Source organism: Rosa rugosa, chromosome 1 (genome assembly GCF_958449725.1).
Source record: "Rosa rugosa chromosome 1, drRosRugo1.1, whole genome shotgun sequence".
NCBI classification, from domain to species: domain Eukaryota; kingdom Viridiplantae; phylum Streptophyta; class Magnoliopsida; order Rosales; family Rosaceae; genus Rosa; species Rosa rugosa.
Genome location: NC_084820.1, coordinates 65,948,864 through 65,960,965, shown reverse-complemented (window position 1 = coordinate 65,960,965; position 12,102 = coordinate 65,948,864).

The window sequence follows — 12,102 nt, the reverse complement described above, 5'->3', positions numbered from 1 at the left end:
GCAATTCTAATAGAAAGGTAAATGAGGAAAACCTAATTCAAGGCAATTGCGGAAGCCATACTGTTGACTATGCCTCGACTCCATGTACGCCCGACCTCAACTAATTTCTCCTGCACACTGGGCATTTGAAACCGAAGGGCCCAGGGGAAAGTACATAAAAACGTTAGCGTGAGTGGACAAAAATAAATAATTTAATATGAATAAAACAAAATAAAACTTCATACTTTCCCACATTTTTCGATATATATAAAATCCGGATGCATGTAACATTTATAAAACACTTACGAAAATAATCCGAAAAACGTTGAACTCCAGAAAACCGACTAGCCTCGCTAGTCACAACGACAGAGTAAAAGATTGAAATTTCAATACTCGAAAATAAAAGTCCAGCCCCGCTGGTTAAGAAAACTCAGACTAGTCCCCGCTAGTCAAAAATAGTATAAGTAGGGGAAGATGATAGCCATACGAATAAGCCACTCAGGCTTGGTTGGGTGATAGCCTCCCAGGCTAAAGAACTCCCATAACTCCCGTAATATACCCTTACGCCACTAAGTGTAGCGATAGGATACTGGGCTACAGAATTACTGTCACAGAGACAGTAACCTGCGCCACAAAGGCGGAAGGGCTACGGTGATCCCATCACCGCGCCACAAAGGCGGAAAATCAATGCTAGCATGATAAAATCACCCCTCAGTATGGCACAGGGAAACATAACCGAAAATCAAGTAAATCCATAAATACATAAGGCTTCCCCAACTCTCGCAAATGAATTTCCAACGACGTGTCCCACACGCCAAGAGTATCATCATAATTCGAAACAAAACCAATTCCAAAATCATCATCGAGGCATTCCCAATGCCAAAACCGAAAGTCGATAAACAAACAAGAAATAATACCATCGAAATCTCATTTCGAAAATCTTTCAGAGATCTCAAATCGGTGAATGAAAAATAAATATGAAATTCCGGAAATCACCTCGGAAAAGAATTCATTGAAAATCACAATATCAGAATTTCAAATAATAATCATAATCAATTCCTGAAAATCAATTCATATTCTCAAAAACAACTCATAAATCCAAATCCGAGCATAATAAGTTCATATCCGAAACTCCTGAAAAATCAATGTCAAATTATAATCCAAGACAAAATATCATGCTCGATAATTAAAACGATAATTAAATAAACCAATAATTTCAAAATAAATGCATGCATCATTTACTTAAAAACAAAAGTCCACTCACAGTACTATTCCAACGATCACGTATACGAGTTCCTTCATCGAGCCAGGGCTCGGTACGACATCCTGTACACGATTATATTCCGTGAATAATTATTCAACAATTTAATATAATTCCTAAACTCAATTCCTCATAAATTACATCTCCCATTCTCCTCGGATTCAGCCCAAATTATACCACTAATACCAATTCGTTAATTTAAAGGTTCCAAAGCAGAACCGAGAGATATCCGACGGTCGGATTCTCGTAATTCGATAATCGAAACCCTAAACTTCAAAAATTCATAATTAATTCCAAGCTTCTCCAAAAATCACCAAACTTCACATACAAGCTCTACAACATTTATAGAATTTAATGGGCTAAAAACTGGAATTAAAACACTGCCCTACACGCCTCCACGCGCCACCCACAGTGGCAGCGCGTGGGCCCCACGCGCCGGCGGCCACCACCTCCGATGGCCACCAACTTTGGACAGTAGCATCTACTCAACACACCCAACCATTCATTCAACTACAACAAGTTCCAATTTTACCTGAAAGAGCTCCAATTCGGCCGATGAACACAAGCCCAGAAATTTCTCAAGAACCCTAAAATTTCAATTCATCAATTCGACTTCTACACAACAAATCATGACACAAGGCCATAGGGGAAATGATCAGTGATGAAAACCGAACCTTCGATGCCAATTTCGTGGCCGAAAACGGCCGGAATCGCCGGAAATCGATGAAAGTTCCGATCGGCCACAGTAACCTTCACAGCTCAATTCCGAGCTCCACCGGTCGAGCCACCGCCAAACACCACCCCAGGCGTGACAAGGAGGAGGAGGCGAACCTGCCGGTGCCCGGATTCCGTCGTGGGTCGGCCGGAGAAGGAAGAAACCGGAGGGAGAAGAAATCGGGCCGAAGAGGAAGAAAATGTCGGGGGAGAAGAGAGAGAAAAGGCCGGGTAAGTTTCCAAAAATGGAAACTTACCACAGTAACTTGGCTATTTATAGAACTTACCATGAACAGTAACCGTAAACAGTAACTTTACTATTTCACTTATAACTATCGCATACGAGCTCCGATTTTTACGAACCACATATGCACGCGCTCGGTTTAACGTCCTCTACAACTTCCATGAAGAACATTTTCCCAAATTTTGACCCGAACAAAAAGTCAACTTTTAGGGCCACTAAAGTTGTCGAAAAAGAGTAAAAGTAAAACAAATTATCGTTTACTGTCCAAATGACTAGTAAACGGGTAAATTTAGATACGGGACGTTACAGTTTGTTTTAGTTTTGGGCAGAAATCTAGTGTTTTAGTGCTGGAAAACATGAATTTGATGCGGGAGAGATAAGTGTACATCCACGTCAGGTTAATTGTTCTAGTGTTCTACCATCAACTACTCTCGTTTTACATGACAAGAATTTCTGTTCCAAAAGCCAAATGATTTAAGAATTTTAAATGTGATTGGAAAAGTTAAAGATCTAACCAACAAATCTGTTCATGCATGGTTTGGGGTAACAATATATGTGCATGTGCTCTATTTTCTTGGTGAATGCTAAATCCAGATTTTGGTTTCTGGATTGCCATAACTAAACATTCTGCTTATGATAACTAGGAACCTTTGAGTGTAAAGGTAAATGCATGCTTTCGTCTACCAAAGGTACAAATTAACTACTACACACATATCAATTCTTTATCTTATAGACTGAATCTTAGAGCATCTTTAGCAAACTCTCTATTTTGGCTTCTTAGCTATTTTAGAGAGCATGTTTAGTTTTTTATCTATTTTAGCAGCTGCACCAGACTCCTAAATGGCTATTCATTATAACTTTTAGCTATCTCGCTCCTAAATAATAAATATAGAGAGCGAGATGAGACTCTCTATAATTTAAAACATTAATTTTGAGTTATTTTATATAATTTATAAATACATTTAAACCATTTAATCTTCATTTAAAAATAATATAAATTTAAAATTAGCTAAAATATAGAGTATTGATACAAACATATTTTTAAAGTGGCTAGTCAAAATAACTTTTTAGCTACTTTGGCTAAAATTTAACTAAAAAATTGCTAGTATTGCTAAAAATGCTCTTACCTATCCAAATCTAATAATAGTATCATTAGTATGCTAAAACTTTCAGGAATCCAGGTAATATAATGTATGAAATAGGTAATTAATTAACCGGCTAGTTAGCGTCCTGGTCGAGATATACTGCAGTGGTACTTCTCTCTCAACCGGTTTAGATGAGATATGAAGTTCGGATCCATCAACCTCCAAAGAAAAAGAAAATGTAGACACCAAAAATTTAATGAAAATAAAATTCATTAAATAATTAGGTCACCACTTGAAATTATGACCGAACAAATTTAGTCAGCATGTGGGTCCCGCAAATTGTCCACGTGGCTTGTGAGTCAGCAAAATCACGCAGACTCAGAGAATGACACTTGGCGATACATGAAAGGCTCGACGGCAATAAATGAATTTGCTCCGGCTAAATCAATTGATATTAAAGCGGATCAATCAAATTAATTGATTCCGAATAAAATCAAGCATTAAATCTCGTCTGCTGATTAGATATCAATTTATTTAAATTGATAATCAAGACAAAAATCAACCATCAAATTAATTGGCTAATTCCTTAATAGTCGTAATTAAATCAGTTAATTAAAGCTGATTGATTTGATTATGCTATTAATAAAATACAATTAAAATCAGCCATCAAATTAATTGGCTAATTCCTTAATAGTCATGATTAAATCAGTTAATTAAAGCTGATTGATTTGATTATGCTATTAATGAAATACAATTAAAATCAGCCATCAAATTGATTGGATAATTCCTTAATAATCGTGATTAAATCAGTTAATTAGGGCTGATTGATTTGATTACGTAATTAAGGAAAATACAATTAATTACGTGTCATTAAGGCATTCCAAATTGAGAGAGGCGCTGACACTATAAATAGCCCCTCTCAAATCAAGAGAAGGACTTGAGCGGAAGGAGAGAAAAATCACTCCCAAAGTTCATAAGTCCTCAAGCGCGTGAAGAGCCTTCAAGCTGCCAAATAGCCGGTTCATCACCAACCTCAAGCCAAAGCACTCGTCACGTGTCAACCCTCGTGGCCATCATACGACTCAAGATCAAGCGTCAATCGCCCTTGAGTCAAGTACACCATCGAGGACGACGACAGACAGAGGGACGCAAGCAGACGGAAGAAACCTCTCCAAAGCTCAGAAGCCTCCCAAGCTCGTGAAGAACCATCAAGCTGCCAAATAGCCGGTCTCTTCACCTCGCCAAGTTCAGACAAACAAGGGAAATCACCTGCAAGCTCAGAAGTTGTCAAACTCGCGGAAAATCAACAAGCACCAAGCAAACGTGCCGATTCATCCGCCATCAAAGCCATACTCGCCACGTGACACCGCTCGTGGTTCAAATCTGATCAAGTTCAAGCCTCTACAGCCCTTGATCATCTGTCGTCTTCAAGTTATCTTCAACAAAGTAAATCCTCTACAAGTTCTTCATCAAGCTCGTGGAGAATCAACAAGCACCAAACACACGTGCTGGTTCATCCCCTACCAAAGCCGAAGAACACTCATCACGTGACACCACTCGTGGCCTAAATCCGATCAAGATCAAGCTTCTACAGCCCTTGGTCAATCATCTTCCTCAAATCGTCAACATAGCAGGGAGTCCACATTGCAACCGTTTGATTCAAGATCAAGTGCTCGCCACCCTTGGATTAAATCAACGTCAGAGATCGAATCAGAGGAGAATTTTGTGAAAGAGCATCTACAGAGATTGTAACCCGCAAATTCATTAATAAAAATATATTGTTTTGTACATGTGTCCTTCTTTCATTCGTTGCAGGATTTTTCGTGTTTACAGAAAACTCCATTAATTAGGATACCCCATTCATCATCATCTCCAAGGAAGAGAAAAAGGAAGTTTTGGTGAAAAGGAGTCAAAGCCTTATGATTCTCTGAATTGTCATGTTTCTGAGTTTAAGTGCCCACTAAAGCCGAAAAGAACAAAAGCCAGTGTTCCCTCATAGAGTCACAGTGAGTGACTGGTGCAATCACTAGTTGTACTTTTTTTTTTTCTGTGTAGACAAAAGTTGTACTTCATTTTGGTGAAAACAGAAGTTTAACTTGTAATGGGTGATATCTTTCTAACCATTAGTATAAATTGGAGAAGTAATAAAGCTACTTAGAACAATGCCATTGTTAATTTTGGGTTTTTATCAACAACAGATGCTATAGACCTAGATGAATTAAGCAACACTTCGGTGATCAACCATTCACCTTTATGATCAGATCTATCTCTCTGTATATATTTCTGTAGTCTATTTATACAGTTCCATGTAACATCAAGATCTTAGAAGAATATATATCTCCTTTTCGATATAACTTGCAGCTGCTACTATCTAGATCTAGCAATCAATGATATAATTGAGATGCTTCTACTTCAAAAGAATTTAACGAGGAGTCGTATGCGATGAAAATCTCATGTACGGTTTTGTAGAGTGCAAGTAACACTGATTTATCTGTCAATTTTTCCACGTACTATCACTAAAAAAAAAAACACCAAACTCTGCCTTACGTAAAGTTGCCATAATACACGGGAAAGAAATAATATTCAGGCAACATTTTCAAAGCAGTTGCAAATTAATTGATCGGCTGGTTCACCAACTATTGATGGTTCTAAAACAGCTAAGCCTACGTTATATGCAATGATACCTAAAATTACTACTGCAAAAATATATAAAAGATCATTTGGCCATGCGGGTTCTCCATAATTATGACCCATCTCTTTAGCCAATTTAGCGATCGTTCAAGTCAGGTTTTTTTGTTATTAGGATAGGTGAATTATTCTATATCCATCCCGTCTAAAATAAAATATAATGTGATCCAAATCAGTTAAAGGTCAATCAATCTAAACTATGGTAATTAATTGAGTTACTCACTTCCAGATCTATCTGTCTGACGTTTGAGACCATGAAATTGGGTTTACATCACCATCAATACACATAACAAAAACGAGAAACTGCGAAGAAAACAAATTAACCAGTCATTTTCAGTAATGGAGGAAAAACCTTATGGCTCTGGTAGTGTCCACAGAGAAACAAAGAGCACTATCAGTAGTAATCCGTCTAGAAAATTATTTAATCGCTTAATTATTTGAACTTTGGGAGTGGCTGTAGGTTCAAAAGAGTCTACAAATTAAAGACCACACACGATATTTTTTTAGGAGTGGGGACACGGAATTATTACTCCAATCATTTTGGTTTTGAAAATGATGTTATATAAATAGAGGATACAGTGCTTTGCCTTCTTCATCAGTTTTTGTTAGTATTATTTCTAACCGTCCTGGATTTATAAGCTTTTCTTCATGGGATGAGATGAAAATTTCACATTCCGAATTGCTTTGCTTAATTTGCTCGCTGGTATATTGCTTTAGACTTTTAAGGTTGAACACTTTGTCTTAACCTTTTTGCATTCTCATTACTTACAACTTCCCTGAAATTTTTGACAAGAAAAGCATTTTACAAACATCTTACGCTTACACCCTTACAGAAAAAAGAGCAAAAACAGATGAAACTAATCTATATTTTACATGGATACGCATATTCGAATGGCGAAGATTGTGTACACGTCCTGGATTTATAAGCTTTTCTTCATGGGATGAGATGAAAATTTCACATTCCGAATTGCTTTGCTTAATTTGCTCGCTGGTATATTGCTTTAGACTTTTAAGGTTGAACACTTTGTCTTAACCTTTTTGCATTCTCATTACTTACAACTTCCCTGAAATTTTTGACAAGAAAAGCATTTTACAAACATCTTACGCTTACACCCTTACAGAAAAAAGAGCAAAAACAGATGAAACTAATCTATATTTTACATGGATACGCATATTCGAATGGCGAAGATTGTGTACACGGACCTTGGATCCTCTCCTATACGCATATATCACAGATATACTGAATAATTTATTTGTAGGCAAAACTAAACACCACAAAAACGCATTCCAATGGTTAATCATGATCGAAAGCCGGCCTGTGCAAGCAATTTTGGCTTTTCTCAATGAGTACAATCAAATTAATCTCGTCCTCTCTATTCTGCTAGATATCCCCATCACTTTGTTTTTCCATGAAGATTATTATGTTTCTAACCTGATGAGAAATTTTGGTCAAGAAGCAATGGATGATATGTTAACAATTGGGTTAGACAAGGGCAAGTAGATTGTAGATAATGTTCTGAGATAAAGGAACAAGAACAGACAGATCATAGACCAAGACAGAAGCAGCATCACATAAGTAAAACATAAGCAACAAGCTGTAATATTAGCAGAATGTCTATGCAAAAAAGGGTACATATATATGTCTCACAATATACTGCGCGCCGTATCAATTAGCTAGGGAACGATATCTCAATGAAATCGATATTGTTGGCTTCACCATTGCGTCCACTGAAACACTGAGAGTGACGGATCATAGTTAAATGTAGCAGAAATTAATTAACCATGCATGTTAGCACAATTGAGTGAACCCGGCCTGTACTTAATTAGGGATAAGTTCTGATTTTTTTTTTTTTGAAAGGGGGATAAGTTCTGATTTATAAGTACCATATATACGTACTGAGAAAGTGATTAGTGTAGGGTCCTAGGATTTTCAATGATAAAGTAATATCAAATTGAGTGGGAACGAAATTTACTATAATTCAATAATCATAAGTGTACTGCAATGAACTATGCATATGCACGCTCACTTTTTTTTTTCCCTCTCAATGTCTCTTCATTACATTAACAAACTGTCGTAATATCTTATAATTTTTTTTTATATCAATATTCTCTTGTAAAGTCCAGCATAAATATTTTGCTACGTTAGACTATCAAAGATATATGACTAAACTAATTGAGTGACGATGGATGTTCAAGACTACTCAACCCAATATCAAAATGAGGGAAAATTCTACAATGTGTTAACGTATGACATGCATACAATTGCCTTAAAAGTGGTAAAATGAGTCCTCAAAGTGGTAACATGAGTCCTTAAAGTGGTAAATTTTCTTAGTTACCACAAGAGTCCTCAAAATAGTAATATTAGTCCTCAAAGTGGTAACATGAGTCCTTAAAGTGGTAAATTTTCTTAGTTTACCATACGAGTCCTCAAAATAGTAATATTAGTTCTCAAAGTGGTAACATGAGTCCTTAAAGTGGTAAAAATAGTTGATGTATGAGAAATGTTAACATACCATAGCTTTACCCATGAGGGACATCGATGAAGAACGTACTAATCCAACAAAAGGCACGATGAGATCATGAGGCTTTATTACTTCTACTCTTTCTACCACTGCAGCTATTTGCACACATTATGAATGAGAAGAACAGAAGGGGATAGAGAAAGATTGAGACGTTGAGAATCTTGTAGGAGTAAAACCAAGCATAGCTATAGCTATTAGGACAAAGCATCACCAAACTCAGAAGCCAACTTGTTAATTTTAAAACGCCAATTTTACTTTACTCTTGCACCTTTTTTTATTACTTTCTTCCATTTCTCCTATAGCTCATTTCCAATACATATTCAACATCCAAATGAGTTAGGCAGAGCTTAAAGCAATTAATGCCATAAACGCTATGTTTAAGCACCACACCAATTCATTATAAAACTCAGATTAGCAACCAAATACCCATTATAAAAAAACAGACATGAAAAAGGTTAGAACAGTGCTTTGGATAATCTAAGACAAATTAATGCCATAAACGCTATGTTTAAGCACCACACCAATTCATTATAAAACTCAGATTAGCCACCAAATACCCATTATAAAAAATAAAAATAAATAAAAAAAACAGACATGAAAAAGGTTAGAACAATGCTTTGGATAATCTAAGACGACCGGACTTTACAAATAAATCACCAGAAGTAGCAGCAGCAAATGAACACTAACAACAATATTGATGATGCGGAGGTAAGCACCCAGATTTTAAAAAATCGCGGAAATGACGTCTCTTCAGATAAAATAAACCCTAAACCCTAACTATTACAAGTACGTAAGCACATGTAGCTGTTAAGTGTGAGTCAGTCTTACTCAAAATGCACCACCCAGAATTAAGTAAATGCATACATACATTGCACCCAAGGTGACAAATCTTGTTAAAGCACTAGAATAAGATTATTTGATGGACTAATTAGCCTGAGAAGGAGATTATTTAATTGCTTAAGCAAAAGTGGAACCGAGAAAGAAAGACATAATTAATCAATAGGGGGGGTTTAGTAAGCTGATGATGGGATTATCCTGTATTAATCAGTCTCTTGCGATCTCATGACTTCAATAGACAAAACCAGTAGGGTTTGCTTCTGGGAGAGGAGATTCATTCTGCTGGAATGAGAATCTGACAAGTGTAACTAACGAGTATTTTGTCTTCTTGTGCTTTCCCACCAGATCATTGGCAAAAAATTTCAACTTCTGCTACCTTGATCATGAAAAATGTTAGAATTATCAGTTCGGAGAAGTAACTCTAACAAAAAATCTGTATAGTGTGTTTTACTTAGGGTTGCCATTTAGTTTGGTAATTATCGAACCGAACGAAAATCAGCCGATATTTTAGGTCTGGTAAACCGACTTTTTAGTAATCGAAACCGATAAAACCGAAATCGAATATTACTGAAAAAGTTGATTTGATTTTGGTAAATACCGAATCTACCGATTATCTATATATAAACTATATATACATAGTTTTCAATACACATACGTGTATATTAATTAAGAAATGTAAACATAATTATTTTCATTATTTTCATAATAGTATTAACATTATTACTAATACTAGATTAATAGTATATGTATTTTAATTAACCTGATAAAATATAGTTAAATGACTATTTTTATTGAGAATGATTAAAACATAATGTCATATGTATATAAGAAGAGCTATAATCAGATAAGCAGATGAATCCAAAGTTTTCCATAACTAATCAAATTAAATAATAGATTATTGTTCCTTCTAATTTATATTATAAAGAAATACTTGTTGCAAAGTTGGTAATACCGAAAATTGAAATACCAAATTTGATAAATATGACTCAATATCGAAAATTTTGGTTGGTAATTGGTAGCTTCATTTTCAAATCGAAAGCTTTGGTTTTGAAGTTGGCAAGGGTTATAACCGATTCGAACAGACCGAGTGACAGCCCTAGTTTTACTATCTCCAATGTTTTGTAAAGGAAAACTGTGAATTGCAAATATTCCCTTTCAAAAAAAATCAATCATTATTTAGTTAAGAGGTTAACTACCAATTAATTACTACTTAATCAATAATCTGGAAAATACTTTTTCATAAGGTTAGATGAATTTTGAAATCGTTTTCATATTCTCCAAAATGAACTACTTCTTAGTTCAAGAGGGGTGGCATAGAACACGAAAATTACCACAAATATCCTGTATCTTATCCTCGATCTATCATCTAAGTATATACTTTTTCACAACATATTGTCTTGATCAATCCCGCCCATAATCTCATTTTCCATTGTCATACCTTAGACTAACCATATCCTACTGGATATGTTCCTTGTAGACCCTAGCTTTAGCTAGAAGTCCAAATCGCCAAATCTTTTGGAGTGATGGCACAATATTCTGGTGCAAATCCATATTTTCCTTTCATGGGATCCTAAATATTCCATCATACATATATTTAGTCGAGGACCAATCCCATGAAATTCGAGATACATGTCGCAAGTATGGTATCAGGTTACTGGATCCTACAAGCAATTTTTGCTATGATTGTTCTTCAAATCTGCACATTGAGATGTCCTCCAATAGAAAGAGACAAGTCCTTCTATGGTATTGGCCGGTAATTTGGTATACTAAAATTTTTCACTATTAGAATTACCTTTTAGACTCAACAACGGAAAATTCAAATACACTTATACTTCAAAAATCAAAATTGTATAAAACTTTCGGAAAGATAGATTTATTCACAGAAGGGTTGTGAAACAAGGAAATCTATATGCACATTTCATAGATTGGCATGGATGATGAAGCCTCCATGCCTTCTTGCCCTAACCCTAGCTAGCTAGTCAGTGCAGCACCATTCAAACAAAAACAAAAATAGCAGTAACATAGGTTGTCTTAGTGGGGTGCACGAAGGGGTAAAACTATCGAGGACAATCACCCAAAAACTTGTAAGCCCCCTTTGATTGGTGGGAGAGCCTGAGAAAAGCCACCATATTTAGTCTCCTAGACAGAAAGAGAGTCTTAGATCAGACTCTGTTGTTTTAGACACCGAAAAAATCACAGAGAGAAGAGAAAAGAGAAAAAACGAAAGCAAACCCTAGCTAGCTTTTGGTTTGAGTTGACAGGCACAGCAATAGGGATAGGGGGTGGTGCACTCACCACCCACGCGCTTGTTAGCAAGGTGGGACATCTATCATGCGCTCGCGTTTTTCTCGTCTGCCCTACCTTTATCTTTCTTCATGCCCTTTCTATCATTGTTCTTGAAATGTTAAAAAAATTCTTATTTTCTTTTTTCAAATTATGTTCTTGTGGAGAATCATCCCTTTTCTTTTTAGGGTACAAAAAAGAAAAGGGCAGCAGTTAAATCAGGTACCCTTCCGTGCACAACCGCAGGCCGTCATTGTAGGGCAAATGTCCCTCGATGAGACGATAGATTTTCCGAAATGCCCTTCTGATCTTGTCTTATAGTGATGGGGAAGCAAAGTTCAAGGGTGAAATGGGAAGATCGGAGAGATATGGTGAATGAACTTTGGAGAGGGAGATAAGATATGTAAGTTGAGTGAGGGGAAGAAAGAGTTGTGATCATGATCACTTTCATTTGCGTTTGGTTTTGAGGGGAAAAAAGTGTCGTCCAAA